Raw genomic sequence first — 20,728 nt, 5'->3', positions numbered from 1 at the left:
TTTAATTCCCCCCAAAAATGACAAACCCATGCATGTGGGGTATCACTGCGCTCAGGAGATGTTGCTGAACACATATTGGGGTGTCGTGTGACAGCGGCATAAACCAGGAGCTGTAAACTCATACATAAAGTAGGTGTGTGCGGGAAAAATACACACAAAAAAATACTACTGCAAACTTTGAAAAAATTCTGGTGGTAAAATGTGTGCATGCAAAGAGTTAAAATACCAGCATTTAAAATACCCTGGGGTGTCTAGTTTTCAAAAATATATGGCTTTATTGGGCACACTGAAATGGCCCGGCTCAAAGATGTACCAAATAGGGCATGGGCAGTGGATCCCCAAATGCCAAAGTTCAACATTGAAAATGCGCATGCCCCAAATGTGGCCCTTTTGCCCCCAAACAGCAAGGCAAAATCATTCATGAGGTATCGCTGTACTCAGGAGATGTTGCTGAACACATATTGGGGTGTTTTGTGATAGTGACATATACGAGAACCTTTTAATTCATACCTGAAGTAAAATGTGTGTGGAAAAACAAATGCAAAAAAAATTACTACCATAAAGTTTGACAAAGGCTGATGGTAGAATTAGTGCTTTGAAAGGGTTAAAATACTAGCATTTGGAATACCCTGGGCTGTCTAGTTTCCAAAAATATATGACTTGATGGGGTAAATTGAATTGGCTGGCTTCAAATATACCTGAAATGGCACATGGGGGGAAGAATTACCAGATTCGGAAAAAATGGCTTTGAAATAGCAAAACGCTACCTGTACTTATTGCCCCATAATGTGTAGAAAAAAGCAAAAAAAACATAAAAACATTGGGTATTTCTAAACTCAGGACAAATAGTAGAATCTATTTAGCAGTTTTTTTCATTACCTTTTATAGATGAGTAAATGATTTTCCAACTAAAAGTTAGAAAAAGTCATTTTTTTTCAAAATTTTTCACCATATTTTATACTTTTTTAATAGTAAATAATACGATACAATCAAAACAATGTCATCTAAAGAAAGCCCTTCTTGTCTTGAAAAAAACAATATCTAATGTGTGTGGGTTCAGTAAACGGGAAAGAAGAAAATTACAGCTAAACACGAGCACCGCAGAAATGTTAAAACGGCCATTGTCACGAAGGGTACAAAAAGTAAAATCAGCCTTTGTCACGAAGGGGTTAAACAGGAATATCAACCATAACATACTGGTTGCAAAAGCACCATTTGGGATATGATTAGAGATGATCACAGCAGTGTAGAATAGGAAGGCGTCATCTCCAGACTGTGTGACCCTGAGAATCTGCCCCTTTACCCTCAGACCCTGATACTGGAGAAAAAAAAATCCCTGAGACTCAGGGTAAAACCCTGGGACTTCCCAGACATGCTCATTGCTCATCTTCCTATGTAAATATAGCCCATAATGTTCACAGTTATCTTGCACACTGTATCTGCTCTATCTTCGCATCGCGTTGACAGGCTCTAGGGCTTCTGAATGCCTTGTGTACTGTGAATCAGTCACTCACCTGCTACCCCATACTGATGCCCCCTCCATAGCAGGGCTGGCAGGCCAACGAGTATATTAATTGCTCAGGTATTTTATAGTATTATGTATTACCCAGGGATCCAAGACTTTTAATGTTTGCTGTTTCAGGTTTATAACAGAATATTATATCTCACTGCTCATTCATAGTGAAACTAGAATTATGCATGGCAAAGTACTAAGGATTATTAACTATTAGCAGATTTTGTCCAAAAGGGGAAAAAAGCCCAGATTTATCCATGGCATAACCTCTTATTGCATGTAGAACAAGCATTCTGGGTAACTGCTTGTCAATAAGCACCCACAGGACATCACTATTTTTGTTCTACAAATTTAAACATGGATATTTTTAAGCTAATGTGTGCTTTTCAGCACGGCTTTTAAAGCGTTGATCAGGTTAGAGTGCATAGGGAGAAAACCTTTAGCTGGTAGCTGATGAGACCTTTTGGGCATGACCACTTCAATGCTTATCCCATTTTGTGTTGCCCTTAGTAAGTGTGATTCACGGCATGCAGGGCCTTGCAACTCAGAGCTATATAGAAACAAAATAAAATGTACTCATCAGAAGACTAGTCTTTATCCTTTGAATATCAAGGATTAGGAGCATACCTGGTAACTTTTAGGGTTTGGCCCAGAATCTCAGGGTCAGAACCTTAAGCAGGCAGATGTACAGATCGAAGTGCATTTAAAAAAGGTTAGATTGGGAACGGTGGTCTTGGTGCTAATAATCCAAAGGCCGCCGGATGGAAGTGGAGGGGCACTGAGGGTCACACAGTCTGGAACTGACCCATTCCTATTCCACACTGCGGTTATAATATATAAGACTCCCAAATTGGTGCTTTTGATACCAGTCTCAAAATGTACAATGAACAAGTGGGGACATTTATGGTAGTAACTCAAAGTTACAGAGCCAACCCGTCATACCGCATTTTATTTGTTTTTAGCTGGATATTTTTCAGATATAGACAATCTCCTCAAGGTCTACAATGTGGGGTGCATTTTGTGTACTCCTCTGCTTCTATTGCTGCAATCTAAGCTTCTAGAAAAGGTGATGGGAAATTAACTGAGGGCTTTTGGTCACCTTAAGAGAGATATTTGTGCATGGAGACCATTTAGTCTGCGTCTAACCTGCATATTAATGAGCATTTATATTTTAGTAACGTAGGAAGGATACACAATACACATTAGCACAACCACAAGATTCAAATGTACTAAAGCAACTCTGCTGTCTCTATTCCTTTGGTGGTGTTTTTTAGGGCAAAAAGTCTGGCATTTTTTTAATAACTAGGCTGTGTAATTGCCGCAGAAATCCGACATGTTTAACTGGTTGGCACACTTGTCAGTAACCTTCTAATTATGTCAAACTATTGTTATAATTTGTTACAAGTACGAATTTCCATCACCTTGACAGAAATTATAACCCCCCGTGTATTTTGGCCTTTTATTTCCAAGAATATATAGTCATTATATGTACTCATGCTTATATATGTATTAATTGACCCTCTCAAGAGGACACTCAACAGGTAAAAGACATAAATCCAGCTGTATGTAGTTTTAGGAGTTGCTCATATGAAAGTAATTGTATACATTGTTTATGAAAATTGCCATAATTGTTTAATTTCAGTACATTTTTGCCTCTGGTTTTCTCTCAGAAGCACAGTCCTGTCCTGCTGTGGCAGGCTTTTCCTGGCAGAATTATTGGTTATTATTTTCCACCTATTTAAATCCACGCAGGAGTAAATTCTGGCTAAATCTATATCTAGCCAGTAAAATTGCTGTAATCAAAAAATGCCTGGGTAGAAAATTGTCACCGCCAGGCTTGATAAAGATCATATGGAGGTTTGAAGAATATTATTTTCTGCTCTATGCTACTGTCATGCGTTAAAGACTATTTTAATAAAGAATTTTTAGCTTTCAGTCATGGGCCATCACTTGGTCCCCGGCAGCTGCAGGGTTTTCACCGAGACATCAATGTAAGGGGCTAAAAGTCTCCAGCATGGGGTGATAACCTTGATAACCTTCCCCTGTATAAGGGCCCCGTGCATGTATATAGATATAACCTTCCCCTGTATAAGGGCCCCGCGCCTGTATATAGATATAACCTTCCCCTGTATAAGGGCCCCCGCGCCTGTATATAGATATAACCTTCCCCTGTATAAGGGCCCCCGCGCCTGTATATAGATATAACCTTCCCCCGTATAAGGGCCCCTGCTCCTGTATATAGGTATAACCTTCCCCCGTCTAAGGGCCCCGCTCCTGTATATAGATATAACCTTCCCCCGTATAAGGGCCCCAGCTCCAGTATATAGGTATAACCTTCCCCAGTATAAGGGCTCCGGGCCTGGATATAGATATAACCTTCCCCTGTATAAGGGCCCCGCGCCTGTATACAGATATAATCTTCTCCTGTATAAGGGCTCCCGCCCCTGTATATAGATATAACCTTCCCCTGTATTAGGGCTCCCGCGCCTGTATATAGATATAACTTTCCCCCGTATAAGGGCTCCGCACCTGTATATAGATATAACCTTCCCCTGTATAAGGGCCCCGCGCCTGTATATAGGTATAACCTTCCCCTGTATAAGGGCTCCCGCTCCTGTATATAGATATAACCTTCCCCCGTATAAGGGCCCCCGCACCTGTATATATACATATAACCTTCCCCTGTATAAGGGCTCCCGTGCCTGTATATAGATATAACCTTCCCCTGTATAAGGGCCCCCACGCCTGTATATAGATATAACCTTCCCCTGTATAAGGGCCCCGCACCTGTATATAGATATAACCTTCCCCCGTATAAGGGCCCCCTGAAGGTTCGGCGAATATCAACGACAGGAGCATGCTGGGAAAACGTGACAGCGAGCTGACGGTGATCGTGGAGGATACAGAGCTGGTCGCGTCGCTGATGGACGAGCAGCCGTACCAAGCCGGGAAGTTCGCACTCGGCCTGCTTCACGTGCGTCTTGGGATAGTCGGTGGCTGTGCGACCTTCTCCTCACTCGCCGTCTCTGTCAGCACTCTCTTGGGCGCCCTGACCCCCCCCCCCCACGCGTGAATGTCTCGGACCCGATTAGTGACCACTTCTTTAACGACGTTTGGAACCAGACGGCCGTCACTAACACAGCGCTGTACGATCAGGTGAGCGCTCGCAGGTGGCCCCCGAGGGCCGAAGAACGGGGGGTGGGGAGCGGACTGTAGGAGTCTCGTAGGGCTTGTCTTTCTTTCCGTCGGAATGAGAAGGCAAAGGCTGTGCTATTCATAAACCGAGAGCGTTACGTATTCGGGGGGGGGGGCACCTTCTCGAGGGTCCTCAGGGTTGGACGGCCTTCTTTCAGGGGTATTAAATAACCGTCTGTGTGCTGGTTGGAGTCCGGTGAGTACAAACCGGTGAGTCTGACATCTTGCGGTGGACGTTAGAACGCTCTTCTGAAATGATACTTTTTGGAATAAAATATAGCAGCGGATGTTCTTGTCTAGGCTGACAGCCCCCGTTCTGTATCACGTGGGGCAGACCACCCTGTCGGGCCATCAGCTCGCTGGGGCAATTAACGGGTCGGTTGGGGAGCGCAGACATAACATAGCTCTTACCTCCAAGGCAATCACTCTGAAAAGCCCCGTGACGGTGCCCCTTTACGCGTCTCCCTTTTTGTCTCCCCCCCCCCCCCACCACCACATATTCCGCTGTCTTCCCACCACCGCTGTTCAGACCCACCGGACCCTCAGAGAGTACAGAGCCGTTCCCAGTATGGCTATCACAGATCGCCCTTGAACAGCAAAGAGTGGGCGATCCCTACGGATGTCTGGACTTAATTCTGTGACGGGGACGGCGTTCTGGTGGCGCCCTCCGCCAGAACATCACGCAAAACATAGTCGCAAGGCTAAGCGTGTCAGCTTTCCCTCCACATACAACATAGGTCATCCTGCACTGACACCAACTGTACGTACATACGTGTTCCCACAGGCATTGTGTACTTATACCAACTATGCATGCACATGCTCAGAACTAATACAGGTTGTACACGCATAACGAACCCACCTCTATGCACGTAACATAGTGTGACGCCTTAATCCTAGCAGCGTGTGCACAGCGTCCCATACCGATCACAGCTACACACGCTAACCCCACGCACAGTGTCTTGTACCGATCACAGCTACACACGCTAACCCCACGCACAGCGTCCCGTACCGATTACAGCTACACACGCTAACCCCACGCACAGCAGCCTGTACCACCACAGCTGCGCACGCGGCATCCGCCTTTTAAATACACCCAGCGCATGAGCTGCCCTCAACCTTCCGCACACAATTTAGAGGCGGAGTCCACTCCTCCGCTCGCAGCGTCCTCCAATCACTATGCACGACGATGTATATATTTATTATAACGCTGCCTACGTCTTCCACACAACAACCGCGTCTGATCTGTGGTATTTATGTTTGGTAAACACTGATATTGATAGAGATATATATAGCTTCTCGGCATATTAATGACTGGAACGTTACCAATAAACTTTGTAGCTACTTGGTAGAGTTTTTACTCTCACGTGATCAGTTTATACACACACACACACACACACACACACACACACACACACACACACACACTCACTCCGTTCCACTCTCTTGTGGTGGTCTCAAGGTCCAGCCAGACGTTGTTACCTCCGGTGGTAGACCCTTTGGCAGAATTTGTATGAAACCATTTAAACGAGGGGACCTTTTGGCAGTAACAACGTCCCTGATTAGTTGGCGCTTACAAAAATCCTGATTTTAGTGTCTACAACGCGCCCTCATTCACACGGATTCCTGTAACTCTAAGGTTTTGATAGAAAAACTTTGAAACCGTACTCCGAATTACTAATTAATGGTAAAGGACAGAAACATGGTAAACACATAATTATAATGCTTGTGCGCTGAACTCCTCTGGGAGAACAGATTCCCCGCGCTGCCATTATGTATCCCATTTCACTAAATCATCTCATTCCCCGAATCCCAGATCAGAGCGAGAATGAAGCGATTGGCAGCAGACCAATTAAATCTGTTTGGCAAACGTTATTTATATCTGTTCCCAGACGGAGCGACGCAGCGGGTCCGTCGTTACAGAATACGAGAGGGTAGTCGGAGTATTATTACAGCCACGGTATATGGGTAGTCGGAGTATTATTATTACAGCCGCGGTATATGACATTCTAGGACTGCTCGCTCTGTTATCTGAGCCTCGATTCAGTGAGACTCACGGCAGTTACGGCTTCCCAGTCCCTCCCTGCAGTCACGCCCATGATTGGCCCCACCCCTTTCATTACACTCAATGAACCCTCCTGCTTGCCTACTCTGGTGATGTCACTGAAGGCGGGGAGTCGTTCAGAGAATCATCCAGAAAACATCACCAACACCGTGCATTAATCGTCACTGCCCCCAGGCTTTAGATTCCCCTTAGTTTGCCCCCCCCCTTTACCTGTAACCACCCCTTAAATTAATCCTGAACCCCCCCCACTCAACCACAACTGTCCCTAAGTTAACCCTAAACACCCCATTAACCATAACTGCCTGTAAGCAGCTTCATTTTTATTTTATTTTTTCTACAGAGATCACTTAAAACATTGTCTAAAATGGCAAGGCCCATGCCAATGCTCTTTGCAATCTAGGAGACGCTATGGTGGCAGCTATAGGCTTGGACAAGGAGACATTCAACATCTAGAACATTAGAGTACGGTCATTTGAGGGGTTTTAGTTCTGTTCAGTTTCCTGGTAACATCGTTTATAAACAAAAAACTTCACAAACACAACGAAGAGAGCGAGGGTGACAAGACTCAGTGACCCGACTGCCACCAACACCCACAGCTCCATCCGCCCAGCTTCCCGAGTCACAGCCAGAACCTGGCCACGGTCTCCTCCAATAGTCAGTAATGACCCAGGGGGGCCAGTTTGTGGTCTGGCTCAGGATGAGGTCCTGTAGGAAATGCAATAAGACCAAAATGCATAATTGATAGGTAGAGCTGGAAAGTCCAAGCAAGTCTGACCCCAATAGATCAGTGGGACCTAACCAAAGACTTCTGTGTGATTCTTAAATACTCATGTGGGAGAAGAGGACAGCCAAACCCCTAAGCTGTCAATAAACTGCTAAAATCAGTTCAGAAAGCAAAAAACACCCATCAAGTCCTTCTCTGCCGTCTTCCTTTAGTTGGGACGCAGCCTGTAGAACCACTACTACTGTCATGCCATTGAAATGAGGACTGGATAATAAGATTTCACGGAGTAGCTGATAGGGTTGTAGTACAGATTCTGCACTCACCAGATGCAGCCTCCTGTGTCTCAATAGAACTGGAAATCCCGGAGGTGGTGCACCAGGGGTACAGGTACGGGTGTCACAACATCCGCAGATATCGGAGCCTTCAAGAGCCGACCAGCTGAGGAGACAACACAGGAGTCATTAACAGACCAAGACCAGAACCTTAAGGAAGAGTCTGACCAGCAAATAGACAAGCCACAAGTCAATGGCCACGAGACTTTGGTAGACTGAAATCTCGACCCGATTGAATGTTATATACAATGATGGGCTTTAATGCTGCATTACAATTCTAGATAGATGGAGTATCTTTAAACACGCATGTAACAGGTGTACAGCTCCCGACTCTACAATGAGACCAACAACCAATTAAGACAATTATTTTCTGAAAGCTTGACAGGGAAGGGCTGAGTCAATTTAGAATATATGGGGATTTGTTGTTGTGCCATTCATATTACAGGCTACACAGGATTACCACACTCACCAGTTGGTGGATTTGCTGTAGGAACAGGCCTTGTTTAGTGGGTCTGGGACCTGGTTTTCTGCAGCAGCTCTCAGGTTACAGGTGATGTAGATCTAGATTCAGAAGGACATTAGAGACACCTAAAAAGGTATAGACCCAGGAGATCAAACTGCCAGAGATACTCACCACAGAGGCATCAGTTCCAGTAAACCTGAAAGCATCCACTGCAGCGTGTCTGGACGGGGTCTCGGGGATCTGAAGGCGGAGGATGAATCCTCCTCTCTACCATCCAACAAACACCTGCCAAGCAGAACCGGGTTACATGGATTTACCTGCAGCCATAGAAACACCTGGGCATGTATTGTGACCTAACCATAGTAACCAATGATGTCATAACGGGGACCGGAGGAGCCATCAGGGGATAACGTGGCCACACAGCTGTCCACGAAGATCCTCATAGGCACGTGGTTCCCAACAGCGACAGAAGCCTCAATGTGGAATACTTCACCCAGCTTGAAGACTGTAGAGGATCTTGGGGCAGACCAGTTCTCTGAGAATACAGAGACCAGTGGGGTCTCAGCTACACCCCCTAACCCAGACTAACCACCCCAATTACCATTCATCAGCTGCAAGGAGATAGACGTTCCTCTGCAGATCCGGTGGAGCTGAAGGGCATCCACGTTGGCTTGATGGCGTTGCTGCTCACATTCCCGTGTCTGCAGGGGTGATAGGCACATAAAGAACGTCTTCTTGAGCTTCAAAAGAAAAGATTTATATAAACCATGCACAACAGGACTTGAAGTGGACCTACCTGGGGTAGTAGCACTGGATGGGCACCACAGTAGAGTTGGTCCCGATGATAGGAGAGTTCACAGAAGGAGTTGGGCTGTAGGTCAGGTTTGCGCTGTAGACCAGGAACTCAGGGGTCATCTGCAAGGATTTTACAATATAGAGTTTATTTATAAAAAGAGCCATTCGCTACAGATTAAGTCCCCCCACCTTGCGACCCACATGCTGCGCAGACTCAAAGGCTTACCATCAAACACTGTTATATTAGTAGCATAGGACGTGCGAGTACCACACAAACCAACTGCCACAGTGCTTACCCAAAATGCCCATCGCAGCTACTCAAAAAGACAGAAGTAGAAAATTGTTTATGAATCACAGGTTGCAGAGACCCCACCAGACTGTTTGCCCCCCCCAGGATTTTGCAACACAGTTTAATATACAGCACATGACTAAAGAGGCCGTTACAGTTACAAGTTTAGAAACCTACCCTGTTCCTATACACAATATGGGGGCTTTCAGGGCTGTGGAACCCTCTGATACTCCCATACCCAGCAAACATTCAGAGCGCCTAGAAGAGAGGGGCCTCAGGATAGACTGGCAGAGATGGACCTTTTACTACAAGGGTTTGCTCCACCAAGCCAGTTACCCCGGTTCCACCTTTCCAGGGTAGTATCAACAGCAGGCCAGCTAGAAGTCATGCCTACAACCAAGGTAAAGGGCAAGTTTCTGAATCATTACACCCAATCCATACCGTATTGGAAGAGCCACCTTTTAGTCTCAACCTTAATCCAGTTTCAAGAGATTCAATACCAAGAGGAACCCATCAGCAGCCTTCTCTCTCGAGAGAGAGAGAGTTCCTCAGCCTAAGCGACTTGTACCCCACAGGGCTCCCCACCACCCCAGCCTCACCTGTAAGGTGTTGCCGCACTCCTGCAGCCCATACTGGAAGATCACTGTAGTCCCTGTGCTCTCGGAGCTGGGTTTACACAGTCTGGGTCCGAGGCTTTCACCAGCCTCCCATTTCTATACAGATCCCTGTTCACAGACACCACCATCCTGTCCTCCATGACCAACTGGGTTGACCGACCACCCCACCATACTGTCTAACAGACCCCCAACCAGACCAAGGCTGAGATCCGCTCCTCCAATGGTCCCACTGACACCAGTTCCTGGCCAGGACCTGCTGACAGCAAACACCAACCCAAAGAGCAGGACCACCAGAACCAGGCAACTCAGTCTAACCCACCTCCCCATTTTGACCATAAGATAATAAGGGAGATCACAGAACAGGCCTGTATATACCCCTCCCAGCACCTGCCTCTGCCCCACCTGGGGCAAATAATCACAATCACCTGAAAATGATCCCACCTGGAGCAGATAAAACTCATCCTGCCCAAAGTTAATGAACTAATCATTTAACGTTGAGACAATGAATTTGCGGAGGTTGTATTTTGCCAGGTGGAAGCACAAATCACATAATGCTCAGCCAGCACCCTAAAACAAAAGGCGCGCATGTACTGAAAGCAGAGCATCGCGGAAATAGCAGATCAAGAAAAGAGGGGCGACAACCCCAGAGCTAAACACATTATGATGACCCACAAAGGGTTAAATTCAGGCTTTCACACCCACTGAAAGGCTTTCATGTTCTCTTCACATGAACTGAGAGCCGTACCCCGAAACTTTCCAGATGATCTCACCTTAAAGCCCCCGGACATTAACCCTTTATTAGTCTCTTCCGCTATAGAGACTCACTAATGTGGCAGCCAAATGATTCTCTGATGGACCTTATTGAAACTCTAACCTCAGGATATTGTGAATGAAGTCACCTGTATTCAAGCAGGGATTCCAGCTGTGATATAACAGAGAGAAAAGAATCAATAAGGATACTCAGATATCATTAACCCCCCCCCAATACCCCGAGACTGGGCCAAAAACCCCAAGAATCTGCCCGTTCATCCGATACCTCAAGACTGGGGTAAAAACCCTAAGAATTTGCCCGTTCACCACAATAAACCAAGACAATAAACCAATCACAGTTTTCTCGCATGTTTTGTGCACGCCTCCACCATGATTTCATTCCATGTACCTACTACCCTTTCTGTAAAGCACAAAAAATAACGAGGCACAACTGAGATTTGAACTCAGGATCTCCTGTTTTCTAGAAGGACACTTTATCCAACCAAGCCAGAGCGCCACACGTGAAGCTCTTTGCAGAAATAAAAAAAGATGAAGAGGGGGCTTCTTTAGATGATGACAAAAAAAAATAAAAAAAAAAATGCAGAGAACCCAAAAACCTCAGTATAATCCTAAAATACAGGGGCCGCGGGGGGCCACTGCACCCATCGCCTTCTCCAGACAAACGGAAAGAATAACAGGAGCCGATGTATCAGACATTAATAAACATTCTTTGTCTGATATATAATGACGTGTGATGTGTTTTACTTTTAAGGAAGTTATTAGCACGATATAAATAAATGTAATGTACATATATAAATCCCCTAAAAGAGATATACTGAAAGTCACAGACCCCCTCTGAACTCGGGACGCGGTTTGTTGGCTTTTCTTTGGTTAATTAACTCTTGTACAATCTAACGTGGAAATGAGCAAAAAGCAGGAATATAAAAGAAAGCAGAGATGTAAAATAATAATAAAAAGTGATATTTATTAAATGGAAGCTGTTTTCTTGGTGCGCAACAACCACCAGAAAAGTCCCTCCACGCAGGTCTGAACTGGGCATTGGGTGATACAGTCAAATAAATGATTTTCATTGGTTGGATTTAAAGTAGTTTTAATTTAGAATGGCTAAACGAACAAGACTAAACAACTATTACTATAGTTCTCTAGAAAATCAGGGGGTAAAGAAATCAGAATCACATCCGTGATCTATAGTTCCAGAATATGCTATGAGCCACAGGATATGTGCAGACAAAGGGTTAAAAAGGAGGCTAGGGAGGGAGTATGTATACATCCGGGTATAGGAATCCCGCTATACCTACAGATACACCCTGTACCTGCCTGCCTGTAATAGTAGAGACTGTGCATGGAATTAGCATGTACAGAAATGAAAGGGTTAATAATGCGTGCATGGAATTATCAGACAGTAAGTAACAAAAACGTATCCACATAGTGACTGCCGGGAACGCCAACAGACTACTGAGGGGGATTCTACGGGCCACACGTGTCATATACTACTGGGGAGGACTAAGGTAGCAGAAAAAAAGATGAACCAATCAATATAAAGTTTATATTTTAAATCAAAGAATTCTGGGTGTTTTACCAGCAAAATCATATTAAATAAATAAAATATAAAAATTGATGTATTCCTAATTAATTAAAAAATATGAAATAATGGGATTATTATTATAAAAAAGCCGCTCCCCTTCGGCAGGAATATGCGGTTGATAAACATCCAGTAGGAGCTCCTTCAATCCTAGCAGCGATTCCTCTGTAGGGTCCCGGCTCAATCTCTTATATCCCCTCCGCTGATACAATATCTTTACACATCTGGAAGGGCTGGCCGATCTAAAAAGTTTCCTTCATTGTCTGTCTCTACTTCTGCTTGCCGATTGTGGGCTGCGGGGACCTCCAGACACTACTACAGGGGCAAAACATGGCCCGAGGGGACGACATGCATCTGAAATCCATCTTTAAGACTCTGGTAGAGCAGCATTCGGAGCTGGCGCGGTTCCTTGTGCTCCAGTCCACAAATCTCCTACCTCACCGTCATCTGCTGAGTGAGGCCACCGCGCAGATCGGCTTCCTCCTAGAATTTATGAACCGTCCGGACATCATAGACTTACACAGAGAAATCAAAATATATCGGCTCATCAACTACATAACGGAGCTGTCAGAGTATTTCTCTAAAGAAGAGGAGGAGGCGGTAAAAAACTCCTGGAACACTCTGGTTCTCCAATGGACTTACGCGACCCGAAGAACCCGACGCTATTAAAAGGAGAATGGAGGAAACCATCGCTGATGATGTCATACCCGTCTCGGGATTCATCGACATGAAGGCGGCTGCGGTGATGTGACATCACACATAAGAGCGATGCTGATAGATTTAAGTAGCTGATATGACATGAATAAAACAAAGAGTTTATGCGCAGGCTTCAGTTTCAGAAACACAAAGAATTTCCAGAACCTGCATAGAAACCGAGTTATTCCTTTAACTAAGACTTTGGTCACTTGCTGTGCCGATGCTCCAGAGAAATGATTTCCAGTCACCTGCGGAGAGCTTAAACAGGAGTTTAGTCTATATCTGTGGCATTCATTTATAGAAGTGTCCTGCTACTAAGTACAGCATTGCATTATGCGCAGTGCTCTTACCTTCTGCATAAATCTCCATCATTAATATCTTTTCACTGTGTAACTGTTGCTATCCTACTTATAACTCGGGCCAATGTCTGGAGCCCCAGGCTGCTCTAGTGCTCTGTGGGAGATCTGCCTTAACTTAATTTATGAGGAAATAGATCAGCACAATGGAAAGGAGTTTGCTAGGCCCGTATTTTACAAGTAGATTAGTTATGTATATACTAGACCTGGGGCTAAATGAGAATTAACATTGGACTTGGCACTTTAAGGCCAGCACTCAATAAACGACATAAATGGGGCCACGCTATATTCTCCTATACTGTTTCAGGGTGCAGTTGTGTGTATCAAGCCAGCGGAGCGAATCTCCCACACCAGTGACTGCAGAGGTGTCACTAGCTACTGGCCCACTGGACATATGCCTGGTTTGCCAGATGGCCAGTCTGGTCCTGTATCAGACCATTGAGGTCCAATTAGAAGAGTGGTAATGGACTGAACCAAAGGTCTGATGGCAGTAAACACTACAGCTTTAGTTATGCCTATTTTGTGTTAATATGATGTGTTCATTTAAGAAAAGGGTAATAATATGTCAGTCTTAACCAGCAAGCTTTCTTTAGTCTAGACCAGGGGTAGGCAATCTTTGGCTCTCCTGATGTTGTGGACTACATCTCCCATAATGCTCTTACAGTCATATTGCTGGCAAAGCATCAAGGGAAATGTAGTTCACAACATCTGGAGAGCCGAAGATTGCCTACCCCTGGTCTAGACTAATATTCCCGGACTGTGTTAGCAATGATACTATGCAAATTATCAGACTGCAACATCTGTAAGTGTTATTATTATTTACTGATTTATAAAGCGCCATATTCTGTAGCTCTGTACAATGGAGGGTTGGTGGGGCTCAAACAAGCTTACAATCTGGAAGGTATCTATATGTATACTACTTACATCCTTTAAAGTGTCGCATATAATACATATGCGACTGACTAAAATCCTGTTACATTAGGGATCTGCTACAGAAAAGAAAACTCAGGAACTTGCTTTTCACTTGGGATTTGCCTTTAATAAACAGATCAATGGCATTCTCATGACATATTAAGGTTAGATGACATATAGATTGACAGAGGGTGTCCAGTGACCTTTTCATAATAGGGGGTGAGTGTTCTGCAGTGACAGAAAGTCAAGCAGTTACTGTGTCTCCCACGACACATCAATACATGCCTTGTCTGTTATCTGAAGAATTTTCTATTTTTCATAGTTACCAGAAGCTTTTAAAGATGTTGTTCCACCTACTTACTGTAGTTGCACCTGTTAGGCAGTGTTCTCTGAATACATTGTGATGGAATGTTTGGGGTAGGGGGTAAAACCTACTTTTTACTTCACTGTGAGAGTGGTAGATGAATGGAACAACATCCCAGCAGAAGTGGTGGAGGCTAATACAGTGAGGGAATTTAAACATGCATGGGATCAGGGCCGGCCTTTGGGGTGTGCAAGCTGTGCAGCCGCACAGGGCGTCATGGCAGCAAGGGTGCCACTAGGTGACCATGTGTCCTGGATTGCCCGGGTCCCGTGCAGCCTCATTGAAGCGCCATCTTTTTTTTTAAAATTGACATGGAGGAGAGAGAGGGGTGCCGAGCGGTCGCTCATGAAGTTGTCAGCAACCGATCTGCGCCCCTCCGTCTCCTCCGCGTAGCATCTAGCTTGGTTGCGGTGCCGGCATGTCAAGCTGAGCACCGGAATATGACGTCATATTCCGGCACTCAGTAGTGAAGCAGCGCACACTGTGGCAGAGCAGGAAGACAGAGGCCTTGCAATCCCAGGGGAGGGTAGATAGTCAGAAAGGCGGGTGGATAGTCAGAAAGAGGGTAGTAAGAATATTCAACTAAATAGAGTGAGAGAATGAATGAATTAGTGTGTGGATGAATTGTGTGAATGAGTGAGTGAATATATATCGGCATATATATATATGTTGGGAGCAGGGGCTAATATTTATATATTGGCTGCAGGGGCTAATATTAATATATATTGGCAGCAGGGGCTGATATTAAAGAAGCGCCAGTTCAGCTGTCATTTTGAAATCATATTTCAATCAAGGTCTTTACTTCAAAGAGATAAGTCATATTATGTATTTAAAAATGCATGTCTAAGACATATACAGTATATATATATATATATATATATATAAATATATACCTGTGTGTGTAATCTCACGCGCTTCAAAGTGTGTCCCTGAATGGCACAAATAAAATGTGGTCACCCTAGGAGCCGGGCGCCGTCCTATCACCAAGGCCAGGGCAGTGCTGAGGCGCATGCACAATGTGCACCCAGGCAGCAGGGAGCGGAGGTGAGAGAGGGGCGCCAAGTGGTCGCTCCTGAAAAAGTTTTCAGCAACAACTCGGCGCCCCTCTATCTCCTCTGTCTTGGTGCCGACGCTTCATAGTGAGCGCCAGCAGTGGCGGAACTACCGGGGTCGCAGGGGTCGCAACTGCGACCGGGCCCCGGCAGCAGGGGGCCCAAGCCAAGGGGCCGCCCGAAATCTTTTTTCCGTTTTTATTTTTTTTAAATAAGGCAGGGGCGTCCAACATGCGGCCCTGCAGGCCAAATGCGGCCCGCGAGACCTCGAGGTGCGGCCCGCGTAAGATCGGCAGCCAGGGCAACCGATCTTACGTGAGCCGCACCTCAAGCCTTGCTACTTACTTGTGGGAGGGTCTTCTGGACTGCACAGAGGAAGCGGAGTTCACGTGACATCCTACTTCCTCTGTGCTTTAGCAGAGAAGGCAGAGGGAGGCCGCGCCCCCTGCTGAAGTCTGTGAGCGGCATTGAGGAGCTGCAGTAAGGGGGTGGGGAGGGTGTTTGAATGAGTGTGTGTGATTGAGGGAATGAATCTGTGAATGAATGATTATATGAATAAATGAGTGTGTGTGTGTGTGTGTGTGTGTGATAGCATGGATGTGTAAGTGCTGGAACCTAGGCATGATGGGATTGTGATTGCTGTTAGCAATCACACTCCTATCATGCCAAGTTATATTGCTAATTTTGTCCAATTGTGTGTTACCTACTTTTATTAAACATGTGAGTTTTTATTATTATTTTTAAAGGTGGGGGTCATTTTCGGTTTTGGCTAAGTGAACCCTGAATGTTTTGGTCCAGAATTTTCATTTTAGTTCATCCCTAGAATAAATCTAGGGAATCCTGAATTTGTAGTCGCAAAACTTTCAAGGCCCAGAAATCAGTGAGAGGAAGAGTAAAGGTTTTGTGTCATTTTACTTTATTTTAATCTGCATATTTTATTAAAGGCCATATTTTTTGTCACAGTGAAAAATGAGTGCGGCGCGCGCACGTATACAATTCTGATGAAGTGGCCCACTGCAGAAAAAACTTGGACACCCCTGGATTATGCCCTTTGTACATGCGCCCCTTTTTCTTAGATTTTTTTACAGATATGATTCAATATGTAAATTGAATTTGTTGAATTAGTTGAAAAAAATTGTTGGGTAAAAATCATGTTTTTTTTGGGGGGGTGAGGGGGTGGGGGGGCCCTTAACAGGTTCTCGCACCCGGGCCCTGAGGCGTCTAGTTACGCCCCTGAGCGCCAGAATATAACATCAAATCCCAGCGCTCAGCAGTGAAGCCGCGCATAGCAGCAAGACAGAGGCCTTGTGCTCCCACCACAAGACTTCATCAAGGTAAGTGAACTACAAAGGGGGATAGATAGATAGTGAGAAGTGGGGAGAGGAGGTAGATAGTGAGAAGTGGGGAATAGATAGTAAGAAATGGGAAAGTGAGAATATTGAAATAAATAAAGAGTGAGAATAAGTGAGAGAATTAATTAATTAATGTGTGGATGAATTGCTTGAATGATTTGTGAGAATGCATTAATGAATATGTGTAAATGATTGGTGTGAATGAGTGAAAGAATGAATGATTTTGTGAATGAAAGAGTGAATGAGTGACTGTATAAGTGTTTGTGTGTATCGTGGATAATTAAGTGATTTGGGGAAAGGCAAAGATGGCACATGCAGGGTGTTTATGGGACAAAGATGGCAAAGGGTGGGCTGTTTGTGGACAAAGATGTTTTATGCTGGGCTGTTTGGGGACAAAGTTGGCTCAGGCTGGGCTGTAATTTGTGTGTGTGTAATCTAGCTGCTGGTCAAGTTCTATGTGGACGCCAGGGCTGGCCTTTGGAGTATGCAACCTGTGATCTATGCCTGTAATTTAGTTTTTTTTTATCTATACCTTCAATGCTCAGTTAACATGTGATTTTCAATTGATCTATACCTGCAAAACTGGGTTTGTGTGTTTTTTTCCTAAATTAATATTTAGATTTTGGGGGGGTCGTCTTATAATTGAGCAAATACGGTATTTAATGTATATTATTGTTACCACTGTTTCCAGTTATATATTATTGTACTTGTTTGCACTTGCAGATAAATAATCTTTAATTAAAACTAGTTGTTTGTTACAAGATTTTTTTCCTTTCATTTTTTGTGGGATGGGGGGCGCCATAGGAGTAGTCTGCACAGGGCGTCTGAACACCTAAGGCCGGCCCTGCATGGGATAGGCACAAAGCAATCAACAATACAATGCTGGGTTTAACTCTTTAACTAAATGCAGCATTAACACATAATACGTAATGTTAACTGCTCAAACACTTAATAAAATCATGTTCAAATATTGCCTCATTCATATTTTTTCTCATTCACATTACTGTCGTGTGACATAAAAGCAGGAACTGATAGGTTGTTATCATAGAAACAGACAAAAAAAAATTCTGTGTAGTTTGATTAAACCTTCAGAGCAATGAAATGAAGAACACACCAAGGTGAGCATGCTTGACAATCCATGAATGTTTTGTCTTTTGGAAATGCACCTTTAATTCTTTCCAAAGGTCCCTCTCATTTTATTTACATATTTTATATATTCTATCATTTATATTCAATATACAATGGGGAAGAGCCTGTGACTTGAATTTGAAAAGTGTTATCTTTTGCTTCTGTAAGTCTAAATTGTTATGTGTCCAGTTACTCCATTGTACAGTGCTGCGGAATATGATGGTGCTATATAAATAAGTGAATAAATGATATTAATCATTTTTAACTCCAATCCCCTGGGTTTTATACCCTCCCATTCGATTGCTTCTTTATATAGTAAAATGGGTTTGTTATTGGCCCTTCCTTTTTGTGGGTTAGGAATATTAGAGAATATTAGAGGCCTTGAGTGTGAAGACTGGAAGACAAGATGTTAACCATAACCATATCTAGTATACAATGCACATATCAGGATCATATCAGATAAAAATATTTAAAAACGGAATTTGCAAATATACATAGACGCATGTAACATGTCAACATTTAGAATTTTGTCTTAGATACTTACCGTAGATCTATAAAACCAGTAGGATCTAGGTGTTCACATGGACATGTATTTTCTGTCCAAATGATGTAAGTATGGGGGACCCAACAACACAGGTATGCCCAGCATACCTGGGAATTTGCAGGCAGGAGAGGGCTCGCACTTTCAGGCTCAGGGGCAAGTAAAGCCATCCTCCCTTTGTTCTCCCAACATACACACTGGCATACATATGTACACACTCTTATACAAAGGTACACACTAACACACATGCTTACAAATACTTGAACATATACATACACTTGCTAACACACACTCACACCACCATTTTCATGCATACACACAAAATCATAACACAAAAACACTCACACACACTTACATATTCATACTCGCACATACACTTACACATTCATGTTAACACACACTTATGCATACATTCTCAATCTAACATATGCATACATTCTCATTCTAGCATACACACATACATTCATTTATTCATACATACTCCCTCCCTTACCCTCTCACTCACTTGCCGGCTTCCTTCCTCCCTCTCGCACTCCCTTACCTCACTGGCAGCTTTATCCATGGCTACAGTACATGGACACTGTTCAAGCAGCCTAGCTTTATGGGATCCCACGGCATTCCTGCATCCCCCCATGCTGGTCTAAAATTGTTCACAAAGGGCTAGTCTGACCCGGCCTTATCTAGGCTGGACCAGCCCTTTGTGGACAAGCCTTTTGGCCGTCTGCCATCTGGGTTATGCTGCCCCTTATTGCAGGTTTGACCCAGTCTCCAGGTAAAGCTCTTCTTCCCTGGGTCCGTCTCTTCTAGCTCTGGGTAGTGCAACAGTGTTTGGCCACACCCACTCCCCTTCCAGTAAAGGCTGTCTGGGGCTAGCTCTGCCCCTATGTGCAGCGAGCTCTACCCCTGTAGGCTGCTATATGGCTGTGTAGACAGAGTGTATGTCTGGGTGATTAATACTGAGCTATTCTATTATTTACCACAGGCAATGAGGCAAGTAGTCGGGTAGACTGGGCTAACACCTCTAGGACATATTCAAACGGCTTATATGCAGCTATCTGGGAACATCAGGCAAAAACACTCTAATTTAGACCTTCTCCTTAGCATCAGAAAATGACAAGTGTCAATTGATGCCTCTCGCAAAACGATGGTTAGTCATTTCAGGAGCAAGTTAAGTGACAGCACATTGCAGAAAATGTGTTTAAAAAGGTGTCAGTGCTTTGTGATGTACTTCTGAGGTTGGATGCTTCGTACAAGAATCCTTGGTATCTGCACTCCCACATTGAAAGGCTCATTTTATGCACACTGGCAGGCCTCGTATTTAAATGGTCATAGATGACTTCTTCTGCTAATAGTTTGGAGATCCATTAGCTGGTTTGGCCCCGGTAAAAAGCAGGCTCATTTGCAAGCTGTGAATGCTTTTAATGTGCCAGCATGTCACTTCTCTAAGGATGTGCAGTGCAACTGTTCAGTCTTAATACCTCGCTCATCTGTTCCCTGGACTTCTGAGCAATAGTGCGATAAAATTAAATGCTCTATCTTTATTTAACTTGTGAGGTTTTATTGTTTCAGGTTCCTATGCTAGCTGTGTACCATACAGTCTACAATATTAAAGCTACACTCCAGCCATTATATGCATTTTGAATGCAAATTATAGCGGAGAGGTCCCTCACAATTTACACGGTGTTCGTGGCATATAGGGGTCTGCAGAATACCCCCATGCATTTGGCCCTGTGCCTAGTCCCCATCTATTTTCCAACAAAGCGATAAACTTACCACCAGTCAGCTCCAGTGCTGGTCTAATGAGCCTCAAAGCCCCACCAATGCCAGAAAGTGCTTCCAGTGTTTTCAATTAGAGCACTTTGCTGACAATGGTTGGCTATTTCAAGTGACATTGGTTGGACCACAGAAGAGACAGGGTCATTCACACAGTATTTTAAAATGCTCCTTTGACATTTAACTGTACCTTCAATACTGTGTGTACTTT

At 44.3% G+C, this 20,728-nt stretch overlaps 1 pseudogene; it reads right to left on the bottom strand.

Moving 5' to 3' along the window:
* Positions 1-7,283: 7,283 nt before the first annotated feature.
* Positions 7,284-10,118, bottom strand: LOC149273399 (zona pellucida sperm-binding protein 3-like; annotated as a pseudogene).
* Positions 10,119-20,728: the final 10,610 nt, after the last annotated feature.

Source organism: Sceloporus occidentalis, unplaced genomic scaffold (assembly GCF_023333645.1).
Source record: "Sceloporus occidentalis isolate IW3139 unplaced genomic scaffold, rSceOcc1.0.p SCAF_378, whole genome shotgun sequence".
Classification (NCBI taxonomy): domain Eukaryota; kingdom Metazoa; phylum Chordata; class Lepidosauria; order Squamata; family Phrynosomatidae; genus Sceloporus; species Sceloporus occidentalis.
This window is presented reverse-complemented; position numbering and strand designations above follow the sequence as displayed.